Below are 12,508 nucleotides of genomic sequence, written 5' to 3' on the forward strand. Positions count from 1 at the left end.
TGTCTGAAATTGCCACATGAGGAGTTGACGCTGCAACTTCATTAGTTTGTGGCATCTCTTTTCTGAAATAACTGAGCAGTGTTGTTTTCTGAACACTTTTTTTGCTCATGTTGGTAAAACGTTTGCAAAAATTAAAAGTACCTATGAATAAGACTTTTGAGTGGGAAAGTGAGAGCCTGTTGGATATTCAGTGCACACTTGCACTACGGCAGGACAAGATATGAAAAAAAAGGAATGGCAAATGGGTCACTTTAACAAAACTATGGAAGCGTATTAGGGCCATGGTCAAGAATAAAAAATACAGGCACAATGAAGAAAAATAAAACTAATGTCAAGAATAAAGTCAACATGTTGACTTAATTCTCGACATTTTCACTTTAATCTCGACATTTATGACGAGAATAAAGTAAACGTTGACTTTATTCTCGACATTTCCACTTTATTCTCATAGTTTTTTTTTGTCATTAAAGTAGAATGTTGTAAACTAAACTTGATCTTAAAATCAATGTTTAATTTACTAGATTTTCTCAAACCCCGTCATAAGGCAATGTAGTACATTAAATGCTGTATTAAGTGTACCCCGACCGAGTTGTTAATTACTACACGTGTCTTAAACGGACTTCCTCTTGCACTGAGGGGGATCGCCGCACAGAATGCATTCACTTGATGATATTCCCGCTCTCTGAACATTTACAGTGCTAAGATAAATACTTGATATCATTTTCATGATGAAATGCATTAAATTATGTATTAAACATGCACGGTAGTGTGGCAGTAGTGCTGCTCCTTTGCAGTAAGGGGTCCCCAGGTGTACGTTCAGTGTAGATAACTTTATGGCAGGTGTGACGAGGCTCCAAAAAACTGAATGTATGAATAGGTATCGCACAGGTTTAACTTAAATATTGGGTTCGTGATCTGGTGGTCGGGGACACAAACACAGGATTAAATGGATGTTCTTCTGAGCAGGCGTTCTTTATTGCATGCGTGCTGTCTCTATCTGACATACCAAAACCCCAGTTCCTATCCTTCTTTTTTCTTTCTCCTCATAACCAATCAATCATTAGATCTGTGTCTGTCATCTCACAATGTCATGCGTGGTGGCAGCCGGGTGCTCAACTCTAAAAGATGCTAGGGAGAACACTGCGCAGGATTGTGAGAATGGTTACAGACAACCTACAGATAACCTCCAAAGACCTGCAAGAACATCTCAGTGCAGATGGTGTATCTGTACATCGTTCTACAATTCAGCGCAATTTGCACAAAAAACATCTGTATGGCAGGGTGATGAGAAAGGAGCCCTTTCTGCACTCACGCCACAAACAGAGTCGCTTGTTGTATGCAAATGCTCATTTAGATAAGCCAGATTCATTTTGGAACAAAGTGCTTTGGACTAATGAGACAAAAATTGAGTTATTTGGTCATAACAAAAAGCGCTTTGCATGGTGGAAGAAGAACACCGCATTTCAAGGAAAACACCTGCTACCTACTGTCAGATTTGGTAAGGGCTCCATCATGCTGTGAGGCTGTGTGGCTAGTTCAGGGACTGGTGCCCTTTTTAAAGTCAAGGATCAGATTAATTCAATCCAATATCAACAAATTCTTCAGGATAATGTTCAAGTATCAGTCACAAAGTTGAAGTTACTCAGGGGTTGGATATTCCAACAAGACAATGACCCAAAACACAGTTTGAAATCTACAAAGGCATTCATGCAGAGGGAGAAGTACAATGTTCTGGAATGGCCGTCACAGTCCACTGACTTGAATATCATCGAATATCTATGGGATGATTTGAAGCATGATGTCCATGCTCGGCCTCCATCAAATTTAACTGAACTGAAGAAATTATGTATGGAAGAATGGTCATAAATACCTCCATCCAGAATCCAGACACTCATCAAAAGCTAAAGGAGGCGTCTAGAGGCTGTTATATTTGCAAAAGGAGGCTCAACTAAGTATTGATGTAATATTTCTGTTGGGGTGCCCAGATTTATGCACCTGTCTAATTTTGTTATGATGCATATTGCATATTTTCTGTTAATCCAATAAACTTAATGTCACGGCCGAAATACTACTGTTTCCATAAGCCATGTCATATATTAAAAGGAAGTTGCTACATTGAAAGCTCAGCCAATGATAAACAAAAATCCAAAGAATTAAGAGGGATTCCGAAACTTTTTCATATGACTGTATATATTGTCATACACGTGCACATGGGAGGCAGCTAAAGGGCTTGAGTAAGGGCAGTTATGAGACATACCGGGATGGGGCAGAGTGCACTGACTCTTTTTCTCCCTTGCCTGCAGACCATTCACGGGAGATTCCACCTGGTCCTCTTGATGTCACTTCCGGGACCGAGCCAATGGAAGGAGACCTTGCCGGTACCGGCCCCTGTGATGTCATGTCTGGGCTCGCACCAATGGCAGAAGACCTTCATGAGCCCGACCCCTTTGACTTCACTTCCTGTCTTCCCCTTTAAAAGCCTCCACCTTCTCCCTACACCCTCAGTTCTGTTTTGGACTCGGTTTTGTGCACATCAGTGCGGTTTTCATTTGATCGACTTTGCAGCCAGGAAATAAATTATACGGGTGGCTGCCCCAAACCTTTTCATGACTCTTATCTCTGGTTTTTGCGACAATATATATATAGTCGATTAAAAAAATGAACTAATTAATTGCATAAATGTATGTAATTAATCACGAGTAATGTATTACATTAACATTAAAACATGTAATTACAAAATTAATACATAAATACACACCAAGTAACAAAAGTAATGCAGAATCAACACAAAGAAATTAAAAATAAAGTAATGGCATGGTTTAAACTGAAATTTCTTCATCCTTCGGCTGCTCCTGTTAGGGGTTGCCACAGCGGAGCATCTTTTTCCATGTCTTCCTGTCCTCTGCATCCCATCACTTGCATGTCCTCTCTCACCACATCCATAAAACTTCTCTTAGGCCTTCCTTTTTTCCTCTTGCCTGGCAGCTCTATCTTTAGCATCCTTTTCCCAGTATATCCAGCATTTCTCCTCAGTACATGTCCAAACCAATACAATCTTGCCTTTGAGGCACCCTGTCATATGCATTCACCAGGTCCACAAAGACACAATGCAACTCCTTCTGGCCTCCTCTATACTTCTCCATCAACACCCTCAGAATAAAAATTGCATCTGTGATCCTCTTTCCTGGCACAAAATCATACTGCTCCTCGCTTATCATCACCTCCCTTCTCATAACATCATGCTGTGGCTCATCAATGTCTTTATTAAAGCCCTGCACATCCCCCTTATTCTTAAAAATCGGTACCAGTACACTTCTTCAACACCCCTCAGGCATCCTCTCACTTTCCAAGATTCCATTAAACAATCTGGTTAAAAACCCCACTGCCATCTCTCCTAAACACCTCCATGCTTCCACAGGTATGTCATCTAGACCAACGGCCTTTCCATTCTTCATCCTCTTCATAGTCGTCCTTACTTCTTCCTTGCTAATGCATTGCACTTCTTGATTCACTATCACCACATCATCCAAACTTCTCTCTCTCATTCTCTTCATTCATCGGCTTCTCAAAGTATTCTTTCCATCTGCTCAACACACCCTCCTCACTTGTGAGTATGTTTACGTCTTTATCCTTTATCACCCTAACCTGCTGCACATTGTCACAAATGGCCGTGATCTTTGTCTGGCCGGGGCGCCTCTTCACTGTATGGACCGGGGCAGCAAGCCTGGTCAGAATAGTACCTCCCTTGGGACACTAGATGGCAGCCCCACCTGGGTGGCAGTGGTGCCTTGGATTCCTGTAGGGCTCCATAGGAGATGGAGTTCCTTACAACCCTGTTGGGATTCGGGGGTGCCGCCAGGGGGTGCTGCAGTTGTTCCTGAGTGGGTGGTTCTTCTGCCACACCCAGAAATAGGTCATCAATCACCTGGAGCACTTCCGGGTGGGCTATAAAATGAACGAGCAGCCATCACTCCCAGAGCCGGGAGAAGAGGGACTAAGCTTGCGGGAAAGGAGTGGTGAAGATAGAGGGTGAAGAAAGGAAAGTATTGTGTGCAGTGTTGTGCTTTGGACTGTGTTGTGGCTGCCTAAGTACACTTTCCTCTGCCACCACTTTGCAGTCTTTGATCCCCTTCAGATTGACCCTTCTGCATAGGATATAATCTACCTGTGTTCATCTTCCTCCAATCTTGTACGTAACCCTATGTTCCTCCCTCTTCTTAAAATATGTATTAACCACAGCCATGTTCATCCTTTTCACAAAATCCACTATCATCTCATCTTCTTCATTATTCTCCTTGACACCATACCTGCCCATCACCTCCACATCCCCTCTGTTCCCCTCACCAACATGTCCATTGAACTCTGCTCCAATCACCACCCTCTGTCCCTTGAGTACTGTGAAATAATGAGTCTCAACACACTAAAAGAAGGTTTGGGGCAGCCACCCGTATATTGTTCCTAGCTGCAAAAGGATTTAGAGAGCACAATTGATGTTGCTGATTTGAGTTCCCAAAATGAACTGCTCTTGGTTTGGCAAGACGGAGGATTTATAATCCGTAACCCAGAAGTGACTTCAGTCTGGGAGCCGGAACCGGAAGTGACATCAGTCTGGGAGCCGGAAGTGATGTCAGTCTGGGAGCCGGAACTGGAAGTGACATCGAATCAGGCAGGTTTTCCCGTATTTGATCTGCAGAATTAACAGAAACAGGTTTAGAACACCCCGCCACCCCCTGGCCCTGACGGGTAATCACCTCCACTTGGTCCACTCAGCTCACTCCTAGTCGCACGTGTGTGACAGTACGTTGTCCATCACTTCATCCAACTCACTCCAAAAATCTTCTTTCTCATCCATCGCACACCCAACTTGTGGGGCATATGCATTAACAACATTCCTTATCACACCTCCAATTTCCATCTTCATAATCATCACTCTGTCTGACACTCTTTACATCTCCAAAACACTCTTGATATACAGTTCTTTCAGAATAACTCGTAACCCATTTCTCCTTCCATCCACACCCATGATAGAACAATTTGAATTCACCTCTGATCCACCAGGCCTTACTCCCATTTCTATTTAGTATTTTGCACGTACAATATATCAGCCTTCCTTCTCTTCATCACATTAACTAATTCTCTCCCCTTACCAGTCATACTGCCTTGAACAATCAGGTATGGAAATCTGTATTGTTGGCCGCATATTAATCTGGCAAAATTTTACACCGGACGCCCTTCCTGATGTACTCACCACCCCCCCACCCCACCCTTTATCCGGGCTTGGGAACAGCACAGAGAAACAAACTGATTTGTGCATCCCCTGTGGCTGGGTTACAGTAGAGGCAATAATATGTTTAATTCATGAACAGAGTTCAAGACGTGACACAAAGAACTAAAGAAACAATAGATAGATAGATAATAAAAATGGATGACTTCACACAAAACAGCATGATTAAAAAAGACAACATAATACAGAATTGTGTGTAAATGGCACACTCTTATAGTCATGATGTCTAATTACAAATATATAAAAATTGACCCAAATATATCAATCTTATCATTATCTGAATATGTTTATTCATTGTTCATTTCATCATTAAGTTGTATGTGAGGCTCCAATGTAAGTATGGCTGTAATATTAACATGTCTAGCATCAATATGCTTCTGATATCATCTGCACAGCTGAAAAAGAGGCATTCATTTCAGAGAAGACATGCTGGTCAACACCAGAAAAGGGTTCATTTAGCTCTGGGTTTAATGCCTTTAGAGCACATGCGGCGAACTCCAAGCTTGGAGGTCCACAGTGACAACAGGTTTTCATTCTAACCCTTTACCTTAATCACTGACCAGTTTTCGCTGATAATTAACTTCATTTCCCTTCATTTTAATAATGTATTTAAGAATTCAGTCCTTTGAATTGATTCTTTTCTTCATTAAATGACAGCCAAACAGAAATGACATGTGAATGAGTTGACAGACTACCAGCTAAACTGGGGTTTCATAATATAACCAATCACTTTCTTAATCAGAAGCCGATTCTTGGTGTTAATTAAACTCATTATTTAATTCCATGGCTTGTTGCTGCTCTCATTCTGTCATAACAGACATTTCAAAAACTGTTGATTTTCTTTTTTTTCCTAAGACAACCATCAAAATGTTTTGGTGACCTGAGAGATCAACCTTACTGAGACCTTCACCTTTCTTTATTTTGAGATATTGTGTGGTGGGCCCAGGTGAGCTGGTCATGCGGTGGCTCATTCTGTGTCACATTATTGTTTGGCTGCTAGTTAAGGAAAAAGAAACAACAAAGGGGTCTGAGTCAAGTTAATTAAAATGAAGGCAAAAGAACATAATTAGCAGTAAAAACTGGTCACTAATGAAGAAGATGGTTAGAGTGAAAACCAGCAGCCACTGCGGGCCTCCAGGACCGGAGTTTGACACCCATTACCTGTTAAACAAGGGAGCAAGTGACGACATCCCAAAGCCACATAACCCTCCTGCTGGTGTAATTTAACAGCCAGACACATTTCTTTAGATTCCCTTCAATGGAGTAATGACTGGCTTCAAAATACAATCAGACTTGTCATCCCTGGTGTTTTGTAGTAGTGACTTTTAATATCCGCAAAAAAAAACAAACAATTGAGATGAGGGTTTCAAGTCTCGCAATACCTAAATCCTAACATGTCTGGCAAAGATCTACAGTACTTCTGTTATCACATTAACAGTTACATTTGAGCATGTAATTGACAGCAGACACATTGGTCAACACCAGAAAAGGGTTAATTTAGCAATGGGTTTAAACCATTTAGAGGAAACGCGACCATTAACTGTTAAAGATGACAGAACATGACGAAACTGAAAAGCCACACTGCCCTTAATTGCCCTCTCCTGCTGGTGAAATGAAATAGCCAGATAAGTTTCTTTAGGTTCCCTTCAAAGGAGGCACGACTGGCTTAAAAATGAAACAAAAGTTCAATTGAAACCAAGTTCAATCAATTCGATTTTTATTCAGTCACAGATGATTATCTGGATTCTAAATTGCAAGGCAGAAGAGCAAAGTTAATTTTTTTTCTATTGGCTTTTTAAAATTTCTTCTTACTCCCTGTTCCCATTATTTATAACAAAAAACATAATATAATTTATTTAAGCATTTTATTTTATTACGCTATTGAGTCATCTGTTCTTATTTTTTTCACTTAGACCCTGAAGAAGGAAAAAACATCTTTCCTGTGTGAAATAGACGCATTCCTAAAGAAACTGGAAATTTTCCTGGGTCATCTTACTGCACCATTTTATGACAGATGCATGTATGAATAACCTGCTGTTATGGCAAAACGGCTTTGTTAGCTATTAACCCTAAGTAGCATGTAAGCAGTTAATTTTTCTCTCTCTGCTGTCATCCCTGGTGTTTAGTATTCACTGCCAGTGTCGCTAAGGAAGGAAGGGAGAGGCGCGCTTCAACTCTCACAATACCCATCTATAAAGAATGTTAAAATACCCTCTCTTTGTGTAATCGGCATCAAAGTTGAAATTAAACACCTAAATAAGAGGTGAAATGTTGGTCAACAATAGCAATTGGTCAATGTAGCTCTAGGTTTAAGCTCTTTAGAGTAAACATGGCAAAATGCAGGACAGCATTTGATGAGAGTGCAAAGCCATACAACCCAAATTGGTCACCTCCTCCTGGTGCAGCGAAACAGTCAGATATTTACTTTTAGGTTCCCTTGAATAAATGCATCATTGGTATCATAAGAAAACCAAACTCGTCATCCCCAGTGTTTCGTGGACAATTCCAACCTTTGTAAAATAGCAATTGAGACTCGCTTTTCAAGAATAAAAGTATTTAGCCCTTAAAAATGTCTAAGAAAACTAAGCACTTAATCGAGAGGAGACATATGGGTCAACACCAAGAAAGGGTTCTTTTACCTCTGGGCTCAAGATCTTTAGAGTAAATGCGGCCAGTAACTCTTGAAGAGGACAGTATGTGACGACAGAGCAAAGCCAAACAGCACTAAATGGTAATCTCCTACTGGTGCAATGAAACATCCAGACAAGCATCTTTAGGTTCCCTTGAATGCAGGCATGACTGGCTTCAATATAAAACCAAACTTGTCATCTCAGGTGTTTTGTGGGCACAACCAGCATCTGTAAAATAGCCACTGACACACAGTCTAACAACATTTATCTCTTAAAAAGGTGCAGGAGTGCAAAGCTTGCGTAATAGATTTCACAGTTAAAATTAAGCACTTAATTAAGAGGAGACGTGTTGCTCAACAGCAGGAATGTGCTCGTTTAGCAATGGGTTCTGGCTGTTTAGAGAAAAGGTGGACATGAATGCTTAAAACAGGACGGCACGTGATGGGAGTGCAAAACAAAATAGACCTATATAGTCTCATCCTGCTGGTGAACCAAAACAGCCACAAGCCTATTTGAAACAGGCATGACTGGCTTCAAAATAAAACCAAAGGCGCCATCCCCGGTGTTTTATGGGCCGTTACAGACTCCACAATATAGCAATGGACACTTGCTTTTCTACTCTCACAGCACTAATCCCTTAAACACTTATAGGATGATGCCGCATCTGTAATCAACTTAACAGTTAAATGATTTATTTTGCAGGAGATGTGTTCCTCAACAGCTGGAATGGGTTCGTTTAGGTCTGGGTTGTGGCAGTTTAGAGTAAATGCAGTCATTAATGCTTAAAACAGGACCTGAAGTAACGGGAGTGCAATACATAATAGCCTTATATAGTCTCATCCTGCTGGTGAACCAAAACAGACACAAACCTATCTTTGAGTTTGATTTAAAGCAGGCATGACTGGCTTCAAAACAAAAACAAGCACATCATCCCCGGTGTTTTTTAGCGCGTATTTACATATGATGACAATATCATTTTTAAGGTGAAATGCAGCAAAATATGTTTATTAAATTATACAGATAAAACTTTAAATTCATTTAAATAATCTATATTCTTCACTGGGAGTGTAGTTAAGGATAGAATAATTAAACGTACTACGAAGATATTTCAATGTTCCTTAAACGTTTTGAAGAATCGACGCTAAGCTTACAGATGGCTTAACTTCTATTACAGAGCTGATTGTGTGGCGATCGGTTACTTGGGGAAAGAAAAGCACTGACTGCAGTGACGGCTACGCCAATATATATTGAATATAACACAGAAAGAGAAAATAACAACACAGCTAAAAACGCAGCAACAAATTTCGGCAAAAGTTAAATGCTTGTGTCATGAGCACGAGGTGGCTATGCAGTGTCTGCAACGGACGAGGCCATCCACCGTGCATAAGCTACTTTACTGACATTGGCGGCTAAGGAGCCACCGATTCTTCCTTTGCCCAGTGCCACCACAAGCCTAGAGCCGCCCCTGAGTACTGCTGCAATAAATTATTTCATCGAAGTGAAAACATGTTTAATAACGTGCTTTAACTCCTATCATCATGAAAATGATATCACGTATACATCTCAGTATTTTAGTTATTCAGAGAGCTGTAATATCACGAATGTAATGGACTCTGTGTCCAGTTGGAGGAAGAGAGCCGGTTTAAGAAGCAAGTAGTGATTCCAACACATAGGCACATAGAAGATCAAATACAAAACAAAGCATTTAACGTGCTACTTTAATTACGATGTGATTTGAGAGACTGGTTAATTAAACGATTTTAAGATGAAGTTTATGATGTTCTACTTTAATGACAAAATAAACTACGTGATTAAAGTGGAAATGTCGAGATTAAAGTTGACATTTCGTGCTTTTTCCCCACTGTGTGCTTTTTTTTCTCTGTACCCTAATAAGCTTTCATATGACACTCAGACAGTGGGCTACAAATCGGCTTTTCACGTCGACTTTGATATGCGACTTCTTTTTTATTTCCGGCACTGTGCGATTTTGTGAACGTGAGCTTTCAAGTTTCTCCAACACGCTATGTCACTCGATCAACGTCCTTTTGTTGATTATACCACGGTTTATTTGAACAAATGGTATGTTTTTCCTTTGCCTCCACTTGGTATTCACTGAAATTCTTACCCATTGTCTTTTCACAGAAGGCTGAGCTTAAGGGCAATTTATATTGATTTGCATATTCAAAGAGGCGTAATTCTGGGAGGAGTTGGGGCATTACATAAAGTGCGCGCACGAGCGTTAGTTTTCACGCTGATCGGGATTTATGTAGCGGAAAAACGTGGAAGTTGGAGTACACACAGATTCCTGCATCTGGATTTTTGTGTGCGTAAGCACATTTCGGCTTTTGTGCTTACGCCATGTTATAGTGCGAGTTCTACGCACACCGTTATACATGAGGCCCCTGATCCTTCTAAAATCCACCACCAGCTCCTTGTTTTTCCTGGTGTTCAGTTGTAGGTGGTTTGAGCTGTACCATTTAACAAAGTCCTTGATTAGGTTCCTATACTCCTCCTCCTGCCCACTCCTGATGCAGCCCACAATAGCAGTGTCATCAGCGAACTTTTGCACGTGGCAGGACTCCAAGTTGTATCGGAAGTCTGATGTAAATAGGCTGAATCAGACTGGAAAAAGTACAATCCCCTGCGGCGCTCCTGTGTTGCTGACCACCATGTCAGAACTGCAGTTCCCAAGACGCACATACTGAGGTCTGTCTGTAAGATAGTCCACGATCCATGCCACCAGGTAGGAATCTACTCCCATCTCTGTCAGCTTGTCCCTAAGGAGCAGAGGTTGGATGGTGTTGAAGGCGCTAGAGAAGTCCAGAAACATAATTCTTACAGCACCACTGCCTCTGTCCAAGTGGGAGAGGGATAGGTGTAGCATATAGATGATGGTATCCTCTGCTCCCAGCTTCTCCTGGTATGCAAACTGCAAATGGTTGAGGGAGTGGTGGACCTGTGGCCTCAGGTGGTGAAGCAGCAGCCGCTGCATGGTCTTCATCACATGTAACGTCACAGTGACAGGCCGGAAGTCATTCAGCTCATTAGGACGTGATACCTTTGGGACTGGGATGATGCAAGATGTTTTCCAAAGCCTCGGGACTCTCCCCTGTTTCAGACTAAGGATGAAGATGTGCTGTAGAGGACACTCCAGCTCCAATGCACAGGCCTACAGTAGTCGTGGCGATACTCCATCTGGACCCACTGCTTTGTTTTGGTTTACCAGCAGGATGAGACTACAGTGGGTTTTTAAATTTATGGTACATGCTTCCTCAATTTGTTTGCCCAGTTGATTTCATACAAGGGACGCTATTGGTGGATGGCTGAGAAGCTATCCAATCAGAGCACATATTACGTATTTAATAAAACTCCTCAATGATATACGATATTCTTCCCGCTTCGCACACTTCAAAGCTCTAACAGCCCGTATTGATTTTTGATTGTTTGCTTTTCTCTGCCTCTCTCTCTCTCTCTGACATTCTCTGCTCCTGACGCGCACTCCTTTGAAAAGGAAGGTATGTTTGCATTCTTTAAATTGTGAGAAAGAACTGTCATCTCTGTCTTCTCATGGAGCACAGTTTAAACTTTTGACTAAAGGGTGTTATTTCATGTCTAGAGGGCTCTAATAATGTTAAAAAACATATTTAGAAGGTCATAAACAGGTTTTCTATGCTCTAACTGCGAAAATATTAGATTTATAAATAAAGAATCCTACCTTTGTGGAAATTCATTTATCTGTCTGGAGCGGATTAACCGATATAAACGAGGGTTTACTGTATAACTGTGCGGAGAATATTTATAAACAGTGTGTTAGAGTTTCTAAGGGCTTAAAATATATAAAAATAACCATACAAACATATGGTTTCCACTTCGTGGATTTTCACCTATGGTAGGGGGTTCTGGAACGCAACCCCCGCGATCGAGGAGGGATTACTGTATATAGGGCTATTTTGTTTTGCACTCCCACCACATGCCGTCCTGTTTTAAGCATTAATGTCCGTGTTTTCTCTTAACAGCCATAACCCAGAGCTAAACGAACACATTCCTGCTGTTGAGCTACATGTCTACTCTCAATTAAAGGCTTAGGTTTAACTGTGAAGTCGATTACAGCAGCGGAGTGTTCCTAGAATTGTTTAAGGGATAAGTGCTGTGAGACTTGAAACGCAAGTGTCCGTTGCTCTTTCACAGAGTCTAGAACGACCCACAAAACACCAGGGATGACACGTTTGGTTTTATTTTGAAGTCAGTCATGCCTGCTTTAAATCAAACCCAAAAATAGGTTTGTGGCTGTTTCTGTTCACCAGTGACAGGAAAGTCAGTGTAAAGGTGAGGATGCAGGGAGTAGAGTTGGCGAAGGTAGATGAGTTTAAATACTTGAGATCAACAGTACAGAGTAACATGGATTGTGGAAGAGAGGTGAAAAAGAGACTGCAGGCAGGGTGGAGTTGGTGGAGAAGAGTGTCAGGAGTAATTTGTGACAGACGGGTATCAGCAAGAGTGAAAGGGAAGGTCTACTAGACTGTAGTGAGAAAAGCTTTGTTATATGGATTGGAGATAGTGGCACAGACCAGAAATCCAGAGACAGAGCTAGACG

Source organism: Polypterus senegalus, chromosome 4 (assembly GCF_016835505.1).
Source record: "Polypterus senegalus isolate Bchr_013 chromosome 4, ASM1683550v1, whole genome shotgun sequence".
Taxonomy (NCBI): Eukaryota; Metazoa; Chordata; class Cladistia; order Polypteriformes; family Polypteridae; genus Polypterus; species Polypterus senegalus.